The sequence below is a fragment of the Anser anser genome (genome assembly GCF_964211835.1).
Source record: "Anser anser genome assembly, chromosome: 11".
In the NCBI taxonomy this organism is placed as follows: domain Eukaryota; kingdom Metazoa; phylum Chordata; class Aves; order Anseriformes; family Anatidae; genus Anser; species Anser anser.
The window spans coordinates 2,307,831-2,320,700 of NC_139732.1; positions in this window are offsets into that span (position 1 = coordinate 2,307,831).

Here is a 12,870-nt window from a genome sequence, read left to right on the forward strand (position 1 = left end):
CTGGACTCACTGCACTGCATCCCCAGTGGTGCCAGTGCACTCTCTGGACTCACTGCACTGCATCCCCAGTGGTGCCAGTGCACTCTCTGGTCTCACTGCAGTGCATCCCCAGTGGTGCCAGTGCACTCTCTGCACTCACTGCACTGCATCCCCAGTGGTGCCAGTGCGCTCTCTGGAGTCACAGCACTGCATCCCCAGTGGTGCCAGTGCAATCTCTGGACTCACTGCACTGCATCCCCAGTGGTGCCAGTGCACTCTCTGGACTCACTGAAGTGCATCCCCAGTGGTGCCAGTGCACTCTCTGCACTCACTGCGCTGCATCCCCAGTGGTGCCAGTGCACTCACTGGACTGACTACACTGCATCCCCAGTGGTGCCAGTGCGCTCTCCGGAGTCACAGCACTGCATCCCCAGTGGTGCCAGTGCACTCTCTGGACACACTGTACTGCATCACAGGTGGTGCCAGTGCACTCTCTGCACTCACTGCACAGCATCCCCAGTGGTGCCAGTGCATTCACTGGACTCACTGGACTGCATCACCAGTGGTGCCAGTGCACTCTCTGGACTCAATGCAGTGCATCCCCAGTGGTGCCAGTGCACTCTCTGGACTCAGTGCAGTGCATCCCCAGTGGTGCCAGTGCAGTCTCTGGACTCACTGCACTGCATCCCCAGTGGTGCCAGAGCACTCTCTGGACTCACTGCACTGCATCCCCAGTTGTGCCAGTGCACTCTCTGGACTCACTGCACCGCATCCCCAGTGGTGTCAGTGCACTCTCTGGACTCAGTGCACTGCATCCCCAGTGGTGCCAGTGCACTCTCTGGACTCACTGCACTGCATCCCCAGTGGTGCCAGTGCAATCTCTGGACTCACTGTAGTGCATCCCCAGTGGTGCCAGTGCACTCTCTGGACTCACTGCAGTGCATCCCCAGTGGTGCCAGTGCACTCTCTGGACTCACTGCAGTGCATCCCCAGTGGTGCCAGTGCACTCTCTGGACTCACTGCAGTGCATCCCCAGTGGCGCCAGTGCACTCTCTGGACTCACTGCACTGCATCCCCAGTGGTGCCAGTGCACTCTCTGCACTCACTGCACTGCATTCCCAGTGGTGCCAGTGAAGTCTCTGGACTCACTGCACTGCATCCCCAGTGGTGCCAGTGCACTCTCTGGACTCACTGCACTGCATCCCCACTGCTGCCAGTGCACTCTCTGGACTCACTGCACTGCATCCCCAGTGGTGCCAGTGCACTCTCTGGACTCACTGCACTGCATCCCCAGTGGTGCCAGTGCACTCTCTCGAGTCACTGCACTACATCCCCAGTAGTGCCAGTGCACTTCACTGGACTCACTGTACTGCATCATCGGTGGTGCCAGTGCACTCTCTGGACTCACTGCACTGCATCCCCAGTGGTGCCAGTGTACTCTCTGGACTCACTGCACTGCAGGCCCAGTGGTACCAGTGCACTCACTGGACTCACTGTACTGCATCACCAGTGGTGCCAGTGCACTCTCTGGACTCACTGCACTGCATCCCCAGTGGTTCCAGTGCATTCACTGGACTCACTGTACTGCATCTCCAGTGGTGCCAGTGCACTCTCTGGACTCACTGCACTGCATCCCCAGTGGTGCCAGTGAGCTCTCTGGACTCACTGCACTGCATCCCCAGTGGTGCCAGTGTACTCACAGGATTCACTGCACTGCATCCCCAGTGGTGCTAGTGCAGTCTCTGGACTCACTGCAGTGCATCCCCAGTGGTGCCAGTGCACTCTCTGGACTCACTGAAGTGCATTCTCAGTGGTGCCAGTACACTCTCTGGGCTCACTGAAGTGCATCCCCAGTGGTGCCAGTACACTCACAGGACTCTCTGCACTGCATCCCCAGTGGTGCCAGTGCACTCTCTGGACTCACTGCACTGCATCCCCAGTGGTGCCAGTGCACTCTCTGGACTCACTGTAGTGCATCCCCAGTGGTGCCAGTGCACTCTCTGGACTCACTGCAGTGCATCCCCAGTGGTGCCAGTGCACTCTCTGGACTCACTGCACTGCATCCCCAGTGGTGCCAGTGAAGTCTTTGGACTCACTGCACTGCATCCCCAGTGGTGCCAGTGCACTCTCTGGTCTCACTGCACTGCATGTCCAGTGGTGCCAGTGCACTCTCTGGACTCACTGTACTGCATCCCCACTGGTGCTGGTGCACTATGTGGACTCACTGTACTGCATCCCCAGTGGTGACAGTGCACTCTCTGGACTAACTGCAGTGCATCCCCAGTGGTGCCAGTGCACTCCCTGCACTCACTGCACTGCATCCCCAGTGGTGCCAGTGCACTCTCTGGACTCACTGTACTGCATCCCCAGTGGTACCAGCGCACTCTCTGGACTCACTGCAGTGCATCCCCAGTGGTGCCAGTGCACTCTCTGGACTCACTGCAGTGCATCCCCAGTGGCGCCAGTGCACTCTCTGGACTCACTGCACTGCATCCCCAGTGGTGCCAGTGCACTCTCTGCACTCACTACACTGCATTCCCAGTGGTGCCAGTGAAGTCTCTGGACTCACTGCACTGCATCCCCAGTGGTGCCAGTGCACTCTCTGGACTCACTGTAGTGCATCCCCACTGCTGCCAGTGCACTCTCTGGACTCACTGCACTGCATCCCCAGTGGTGCCAGTGCACTCTCTGGACTCACTGCACTGCATCCCCAGTGGTGCCAGTGCACTCTCTCGAGTCACTGCACTACATCCCCAGTAGTGCCAGTGCACTTCACTGGACTCACTGTACTGCATCATCGGTGGTGCCAGTGCACTCTCTGGACTCACTGCACTGCATCCCCACTGGTGCCAGTGTACTCTCTGGACTCACTGCACTGCAGGCCCAGTGGTACCAGTGCACTCACTGGACTCACTGCACTGCATCCCCAGTGGTGCCAGTGCACTCTCTGGACTCACTGCACTGCATCCCCAGTGGTTCCAGTGCACTCTCTGGACTCACTGCAGTGCATCCCCAGTGGTGCCAGTGCACTCTCTGGACTCACTGCACTGCATCCCCAGTGCTGCCAGTGAAGTCTTTGGACTCACTGCACTGCATCCCCAGTGGTGCCAGTGCACTCTGTGGAGTCACTGTACTGCATCCCCAGTGGTGCCAGTGCACTCTCTGGACTCACTGCACTGCATGTCCAGTGGTGCCAGTGCACTCTCTGGACTCACTGTACTGCATCCCCACTGGTGCCAGTGCACTATGTGGACTCACTGTACTGCATCCCCAGTGGTGACAGTGCACTCTCTGCACTAACTGCAGTGCATCCCCAGTGGTTCCAGTGCACTCTCTGGACTCACTGCAGTGCATCCCCAGTGGTGCCAGTGCACTCTCTGGTCTCACTGCAGTGCATCCCCAGTGGTGCCAGTGCACTGTCTGGACTCACTGCAGTGCATCCCCAGTGGTGCCAGTGCACTGTCTGGATTCACTGCAGTGCATCCCCAGTGGTGTCAGTGCACTCTCTGGACTCACTGTACTGCACCCCCAGTGGTGCCAGTGCACTCACTGGACTGACTGCACTGCATCCCCAGTGGTGCCAGTGCGCTCTCTGGAGTCACAGCACTGCATCCCCAGTGGTGCCAGTGCACTCACTGGACTCACTGCACTGCATCACAGGTGGTGCCAGTGCACTCTCTGGACTCACTGCAGTGAATCCCCGGTGGTGCCAGTGTACTCTCTGCAGTCACTGCACTGCATCCCCAGTGGTGCCAGTGCACTCACTGGACTGCATCCCCAGTGGTGCCAGTGCACTCTCTGGACTCACTGCACTGCATCCCCAGTGGTGCCAGTGTACTCTCTGGACTCACTGCAGTGCATCCCCAGTGGTGCCAGAGCACTCTCTGGACTCACTGCACTGCATCCCCAGTGGTGCCACTGCACTCTCTGGACTCACTGCACTGCATCCCCAGTGGTGTCAGTGCACTCTCTGGACTCACTGAAGTGCATACCCAGTTGTGCCAGTGCACTCTCTGGACTCAATGAACTGCATCCCCAGTGGTGCCAGTGCACTCTCTGGACTCAGTGCACTGCATCCCCAGTGGTGCCAGTGCACTCTCTGGACTCACTGTACTGCATCACCAGTGGTGCCAGTGCACTCTCTGGACTCACTGCACTGCATCCCCAGTGGTGCCAGTGCACTCTCTGGACTCACTGCACTGCATCCCCAGTGGTGCCAGTGCACTCTCTGGAGTCACTGAAGTGCATCCCCAGTGGTGCCAGTGCACTCTCTGGACTCACTGCACTGCATGCCCAGTGGTGCCAGTGCACTCTCTGGACTCACTGTACTGCATCCCCACTGGTACCAGTGCACTCTGTGGACTCACTGTACTGCATCCCCAGTGGTGCCAGTGCACTCTCTGGACTCACTGCAGTGCATCCCCAGTGGTGCCAGTGCACTCTCTGGACTCACTGCACTGCATCCCCAGTGGTGCCAGTGCACTCTCTGGACTCACTGCACTGCATCCCCAGTGGTGCCAGTGCACTCTCTGGACTCACTGCAGTGCATCCACAGTGGTGCCAGTGCACTCACTGGACTCACTGCAGTGCATTCCCTCTGGTGCCAGTGCACTCTCTGGACTCACTGCACTGCATCCCCAGTGGTGCCAGTGCACTCTCTGGACTCACTGCACTGCATCCCCAGTGGTTCCAGCGCACTCTCTGGACTCACTGCACTGCTTCCCCAGTGGTGCTAGTGCACTCTCTGGACTCACTGAGGTGCATCCCCAGTGGTGCCAGTGCACTCTCTGGAGTCACTGAAGTGCATCCCCAGTAGTGCCAGTGCACTCTCTGGACTCACTGCACTGCATCCCCAGTGGTGCCAGTGCACTCTCTGGACTCACTGCACTGCATCCCCAGTGGTGCCAGTGCACTCTCTCGAGTCACTGCACTACATCCCCAGTAGTGCCAGTGCACTTCACTGGACTCACTGTACTGCATCATCGGTGGTGCCAGTGCACTCTCTGGACTCACTGCACTGCATCCCCAGTGGTGCCAGTGCACTCTCTGGACTCACTGGAGTGCATTCTCAGTGGGCCAGTGCACTCTCTGGACTCACTGCACTGCATCCCCAGTGGTGCCAGTGAACTCTCTGGACTCACTGCAGTGCATCCCCAGTGGAGCCAGTGCACTCTCTGGACTCACTGCAGTGCATCCGCAGTGGTGCCATTGCACTCTCTGGACTCACTGCACTGCATCTCCAGTGGTGCCAGTGCACTCTCTGGACTCACTGCACTGCATCCCCAGTGCTGCCAGTGCACTCTCTTGAGTCACTGCACTGCATCCCCTGTGGTGCAAGAGCACTCTCTGGACTCACAGCAGTGCTCACCAGTGGTGCCAGTGCACTCTCTGGACTCACTGCACTGCATCCCCAGTGGTGCCAGTGCACTCTCTGGACTCACTGCACTGCATCCCCAGTGGTGCTAGTGCACTGTGTGGACTCACTGTACTGCATCCCCAGTGGCGCCAGTGCAATCTCTGGACTCACTGCAGTGCATCCCCAGTGGTGCCAGGGCACTCTCAGGACTCACTGCACTGCATCCCCAGTGGTGCCAGTGCACTCTCTGGACTCACTGCAGTGCATCCCCAGTGGTGCCAGTGCACTCTCTGGACTCATTGAAGTGCATTCTCAGTGGTGCCAGTGCACTCTCTGGACTCACTGCAGTGCATCCCCAGTGTTGCCAGTACACTAACTGGACTCACTGCACTGCATCCCCAGTGGTGCCAGTGCACTCTCTGGACTCACTGCACTGCATCCCCAGTGGTGCTAGTGCACTGTGTGGACTCACTGCACTGCTTCCCCAGTGGTGCCAGTGCACTCACTGGACTCACTGCAGTGCATCCCCAGTGTTGCCAGTGCACTCTCTGGGCTCACTGCAGTGCATCCCCAGTGGTGCCAGTGCACTCTCTGGACTCACTGGACTGCATCCCCAGTGGAGCCAGTGCGCTCTCTGGAGTCACAGCACTGCATCCCCAGTGGTGCCAGTGCAATCTCTGGACTCAGTGCACTGCATCCCCAGTGGTGCCAGTGCACTCTCTGGACTCACTGCACTGCATCCCCGGTGGTGCCAGTGCAGTCTCTGGAGTAACTGCACTGCATCCCCACTGGTGCCAAAGCACTCTCTGGACTTCCAGCACCGCATCCCCAGTGGTGCCAGTGCACTCTCTGGACTCACTGCACTGCATGCCCAGTGGTGCCAGTGCACTCTCTGGACTCACTGTACTGCATACCCACTGGTGCCAGTGCACTCTGTGGACTCACTGTACTGCATCCCCAGTGGTGCCAGTGCACTCTCTGGACTCACTGCAGTGCATCCCCAGTGGTGCCAGTGCACTCTCTGGACTCACTGCAGTGCATCCCCAGTGGTGCCAGTGCACTCTCTGGACTCACTGCACTGAAGCCCCAGTGGTGCCAGTGCACTCTCTGGACTCACTGCACTGCATCCCCAGTGGTGCCAGTGCACTCTCTGGACTCACTGCACTGCATCCCCAGTGGTGCCAGTGCACTCTCTGGACTCACTGCAGTGCATCCCCAGTGGTGCCAGTGCACTGTCTGGACTCACTGCAGTGCATCCCCAGTGGTGCCAGTGCACTCTCTGGAGTCACTGAAGTGCATCCCCAGTGGTGCCAGTGCACTCTCTGGACTCACTGCACTGCATGCCCAGTGGTGCCAGTGCACTCTCTGGACTCACTGTACTGCATCCCCACTGGTACCAGTGCACTCTGTGGACTCACTGTACTGCATCCCCAGTGGTGCCAGTGCACTCTCTGGACTCACTGCAGTGCATCCCCAGTGGTGCCAGTGCACTCTCTGGACTCACTGCACTGCATCCCCAGTGGTGCCAGTGCACTCTCTGGACTCACTGCAGTGCATCCACAGTGGTGCCAGTGCACTCACTGGACTCACTGCAGTGCATTCCCTCTGGTGCCAGTGCACTCTCTGGACTCACTGCACTGCATCCCCAGTGGTGCCAGTGCACTCTCTGGACTCACTGCACTGCATCCCCAGTGGTTCCAGCGCACTCTCTGGACTCACTGTACTGCTTCCCCAGTGGTGCTAGTGCACTCTCTGGACTCACTGAGGTGCATCCCCAGTGGTGCCAGTGCACTCTCTGGAGTCACTGAAGTGCATCCCCAGTGGTGCCAGTTCACTCTCTGGACTCACTGCACTGCATCTCCAGTGGTGCCAGTGCACTCTCTGGACTCACTGAACTTCATCCCCAGTGGTGCCAGTGCACTCTCTGGACTCACTGCACTGCATCCCCAGTGCTGCCAGTGCACTCTCTGGACTCACTGCACTGCATCCCCAGTGGTGCCACTGCACTCTCTGGACTCACTGCACTGCATCCCCAGTGGTGCCAGTGCACTCTCTGGACTCACTGAAGTGCATTCTCAGTGGTGCCAGTGCACTCTCTGGACTCACTGCACTGCATCCCCAGTGGTGCCAGTGAACTCTCTGGACTCACTGCAGTGCATCCCCAGTGGAGCCAGTGCACTCTCTGGACTCACTGCAGTGCATCCGCAGTGGTGCCATTGCACTCTCTGGACTCACTGCACTGCATCTCCAGTGGTGCCAGTGCACTCTCTGGACTCACTGCACTGCATCCCCAGTGCTGCCAGTGCACTCTCTTGAGTCACTGCACTGCATCCCCTGTGGTGCAAGAGCACTCTCTGGACTCACAGCAGTGCTCACCAGTGGTGCCAGTGCACTCTCTGGACTCACTGCACTGCATCCCCAGTGGTGCCAGTGCACTCTCTGGACTCACTGCACTGCATCCCCAGTGGTGCTAGTGCACTGTGTGGACTCACTGTACTGCATCCCCAGTGGCGCCAGTGCAATCTCTGGACTCACTGCAGTGCATCCCCAGTGGTGCCAGGGCACTCTCAGGAGTCACTGCACTGCATCCCCAGTGGTGCCAGTGCACTCTCTGGACTCACTGCAGTGCATCCCCAGTGGTGCCAGTGCACTCTCTGGACTCATTGAAGTGCATTCTCAGTGGTGCCAGTGCACTCTCTGGACTCACTGCAGTGCATCCCCAGTGTTGCCAGTACACTAACTGGACTCACTGCACTGCATCCCCAGTGGTGCCAGTGCACTCTCTGGACTCACTGCACTGCATCCCCAGTGGTGCTAGTGCACTGTGTGGACTCACTGCACTGCTTCCCCAGTGGTGCCAGTGCACTCACTGGACTCACTGCAGTGCATCCCCAGTGTTGCCAGTGCACTCTCTGGGCTCACTGCAGTGCATCCCCAGTGGTGCCAGTGCACTCTCTGGACTCACTGCACTGCATCCCCAGTGGTGCCAGTGCGCTCTCTGGAGTCACAGCACTGCATCCCCAGTGGTGCCAGTGCAATCTCTGGACTCAGTGCACTGCATCCCCAGTGGTGCCAGTGCACTCTCTGGACTCACTGCACTGCATCCCCGGTGGTGCCAGTGCAGTCTCTGGAGTAACTGCACTGCATCCCCACTGGTGCCAAAGCACTCTCTGGACTTCCAGCACCGCATCCCCAGTGGTGCCAGTGCACTCTCTGGACTCACTGCACTGCATGCCCAGTGGTGCCAGTGCACTCTCTGGACTCACTGTACTGCATACCCACTGGTGCCAGTGCACTCTGTGGACTCACTGTACTGCATCCCCAGTGGTGCCAGTGCACTCTCTGGACTCACTGCAGTGCATCCCCAGTGGTGCCAGTGCACTCTCTGGACTCACTGCAGTGCATCCCCAGTGGTGCCAGTGCACTCTCTAGACTCACTGCACTGAAGCCCCAGTGGTGCCAGTGCACTCTCTGGACTCACTGCACTGCATCCCCAGTGGTGCCAGTGCACTCTCTGGACTCACTGCACTGCATCCCCAGTGGTGCCAGTGCACTCTCTGGACTCACTGCAGTGCATCCCCAGTGGTGCCAGTGCACTGTCTGGACTCACTGCAGTGCATCCCCAGTGGTGCCGGTGCACTCTCTGGACTCACTGTACTGCACCCCCAGTGGTGCCAGTGCACTCACTGGACTGACTGCACTGCATCCCCAGTGGTGCCAGTGCACTCTCTGGACTCACTGCACTGCATCCCCACTGGTGCCAGTGTACTCTCTGGACTCACTGCACTGCATCCCCAGTGGTGCCAGTGCACTCACTGGACTCACTGGACACATCCCCAGTGGTGCCAGTGCACTCTCTGGACTCACTGGACACATCCCCAGTGGTGCCAGTGCACTCTCTGGACTCACTGCAGTGCATCCCCAGTGGTGCCAGTGCACTCTCTGGACTCACTGCACTGCATCCCCACTGGTGCCAGTGCACTCTCTGGACTCACTGAACTGCATCCCCAGTTGTGCCAGTGCACTCTCTGGACTCAATGCACTGCATCCCCAGTGGTGCCAGTGCACTCTCTGGACTCACTGCACTGCATCCCCAGTGGTGCCAGTGCAATCTCTGGACTCACTGTAGTGCATCCCCAGTGGTCCCAGTGCACTCTCTGGACTCACTGCAGTGCATCCCCAGTGGTGCCACTGCACTCTCTGGACTCACTGTACTGCATCACCAGTGGTGCCAGTGCACTCTCTGGACTCACTGCAGTGCATTCCCAGTGGTGCCAGTGCACTCTTTGGACTCACTGCACTGCAGCACCATTGGTGCCAGTGCACTCTCTGGACTCACTGCACTGTATCACAGGTGGTGCCAGTGCACTCTCTGGACTCACTGCACTGCATCCCCAGTGGTGCCAGTGCACTCTCTGGACTCACTGCACTGCATCCCCAGTGGTGCCAGTGCACTCTCTGCACTCACTTCTCTGCATTCCCAGTGGTGCCAGTGAAGTCTCTGGACTCACTTCACTGCATCCCCAGTGGTGCCAGTGCAATCTCTGGACTCACTGCAGTGCATCACCAGTGGTGCCAGTGCACTCTCTGGACTCACTGCACTGCATCCCCAGTGGTGCCAGTGCACTCTCTGGACTCACTGCACTGCATCCCCAGTGCTGCCAGTGCACTCTCTGGACTCACTGCACTGCATCCCCAGTGGTGCCAGTGCACTCTCTGGAATCACTGCACTGCTTCCCCAGTGGTGCCAGTGCACTCTCTGGACTCACTGCACTGCATCCCCAGTGCTGCCAGTGCACTCACTGGACTCACTGCAGTGCATCCCCAGTGGTGCCAGTGCACTCTCTGGACTCACTGCACTGCATCCCCAGTGGTGCCAGTGCACTCTCTGGACTCAATGCACTGCATCCCCAGTGGTGCCAGTGCACTCTCTGGACTCACTGAACTGCATCCCCAGTGGTGCCAGTTCAATCTCTGGACTCACTGCAGAGCATCCCCATTGGTGCCAGTGCACTCTCTGGACTCACTGAAGTGCATTATCAGTGGTGCCAGTGCACTCTCTGGACTCACTGCACTGCATCCCCACTGGTGCCAGTGCACTCTCTGGACTCACTGAAGTGCATCCCCAGTTGTGCCAGTGCACTCTCTGGACTCAATGCACTGCATCCCCAGTGGTGCCAGTGCACTCTCTGGACTCACTGCACTGCATCCCCAGTGGTGCCAGTGCAATCTCTGGACTCACTGTAGTGCATCCCCAGTGGTCCCAGTGCACTCTCTGGACTCACTGCAGTGCATCCCCAGTGGTGCCAGTGCACTCTCTGGACTCACTGTACTGCATCAACAGTGGTGCCAGTGCACTCTCTGGACTCACTGCAGTGCATTCCCAGTGGTGCCAGTGCACTCTTTGGACTCACTGCACTGCAGCACCATTGGTGCCAGTGCACTCTCTGGACTCACTGCACTGCATCACAGGTGGTGCCAGTGCACTCTCTGGACTCACTGCACTGCATCCCCAGTGGTGCCATTGCACTCTCTGGACTCACTGCACTGCATCCCCAGTGGTGCCAGTGCACTCTCTGCACTCACTTCTCTGCATTCCCAGTGGTGCCAGTGAAGTCTCTGGACTCACTGCACTGCATCCCCAGTGGTGCCAGTGCACTCTCTGGACTCACTGCACTGCATCCCCAGTGGTGCCAGTGCACTCTCTGGACTCACTGCACTGCATCCCCAGTGGTGCCAGTGCACTCTCTGGACTCACTGCACTGCATCCCCAGTGGTGCAAGTGCACTCTCTCGAGTCACTGCACTACATCCCCAGTGGTGCCAGTGCACTCACTGGACTCACTGTACTGCATCATCTGTGGTGCCAGTGCACTCTCTGGACTCACTGCACTGCATCCCCAGTGCTGCCAGTGCACTCTCTGGAGTCACAGCACTGCATCCCCAGTGGTGCCAGTGCACTCTCTGGACTCACTGAAGTGCATCCCCAGTGGTGCCAGTGCACTCTCTGGACTCACTGAAGTGCATTCTCAGTGGTGCCAGTGCACTCTCTGGACTCACTGCAGTGCATCCCCAGTGGTGCCAGTACACTCACTGGACTCACTGCACTGCATCCCCAGTGGTGCCAGTGCACTCTCTGGACTCACTAAACTGCATCACCAGTGGTGCCTCTGCACTCTCTGGACTCACTGCACTGCTTCCCCAGTGGTGCCAGTGCACTCACTGGACTCACTGCAGTGCATCACCAGTGGTGCCAGTGCACTCTCTGGACTCACTGCAGTGCATCACCAGTGGTGCCAGTGCACTCTCTGGACTCACTGCACTGCATCCCCAGTGGTGCCTGTGCGCTCTCTGGAGTCACAGCACTGCATCCCCAGTGGTGCCAGTGCAATCTCTGGACTCACTGCACTGCATCTCCAGTGGTGCCAGTGCACTCTCTGGACTCACTGAAGTGCATTCTCAGTGGTGCCAGTGCACTCTCTGGACTCACTGCACTGCATCCCCAGTGGTGCCAGTGCACTCTCTGGACTCACTGCACTGCAACACCAGTGGTGCCAGTGCACTCTCTGGACTCACTGCACTGCATCCCCAGTGCTGCCAGTGCACTCTCTGGACTCACTGCACTGCATCCCCAGTGGTGCCAGTGCACTCTCTGGAATCACTGCACTGCTTCCCCAGTGGTGCCAGTGCACTCTCTGGACTCACTGCACTGCATCCCCACTGGTGCCAGTGCACTCTCTGGACTCACTGAACTGCATTCTCAGTGGTGCCAGTGCACTCTCTGGACTCACTTCAGTGCATCCCCAGTGGTGCCAGTACACTCTCTGGAGTCACTGCAGTGCATCCCCAGTGGTGCCAGTGCACTCTCTGGACTCACTGCAGTGCATCCCCAGTGGAGCCAGTGCACTCTCTGGACTCACTGCAGTGCATCCGCAGTGGTGCCATTGCACTCTCTCGACTCACTGCACTGCATCTCCAGTGGTGCCAGTGCACTCTCTGGACTCACTGCACTGCATCCCCAGTGCTGCCAGTGCACTCTCTTGAGTCACTGCACTGCATCCCCTGTGGTGCAAGAGCACTCTCTGGACTCACAGCAGTGCATCACCAGTGGTGCCAGTGCACTCTCTGGACTCACTGCACTGCATCCCCAGTGGTGCTAGTGCACTGTGTGGACTCACTGTACTGCATTCCCGGTGGTGCCAGTGCAATCTCTGGACTCACTGCAGTGCATCCCCAGTGGTGCCCGTGCACTCTCAGGACTCACTGCACTGCATCCCCACTGCTGCCAGTGCACTCTCTGGACTCACTGCAGTGCATCCCCAGTGGTGCCAGTGCACTCTCTGGACTCACTGAAGTGCATTCTCAGTGGTGCCAGTGCACTCTCTGGACTCACTGCAGTGCATCCCCAGTGGTGCCAGTGCACTCTCTGGACTCACTGAACTGCATCCCCAGTGGTGCCTGTGCGCTCTCTGGAGTCACAGCACTGCATTCTCAGTGGGCCAGTGCACTCTTTGGACTCACTGCACTGCATCCCCA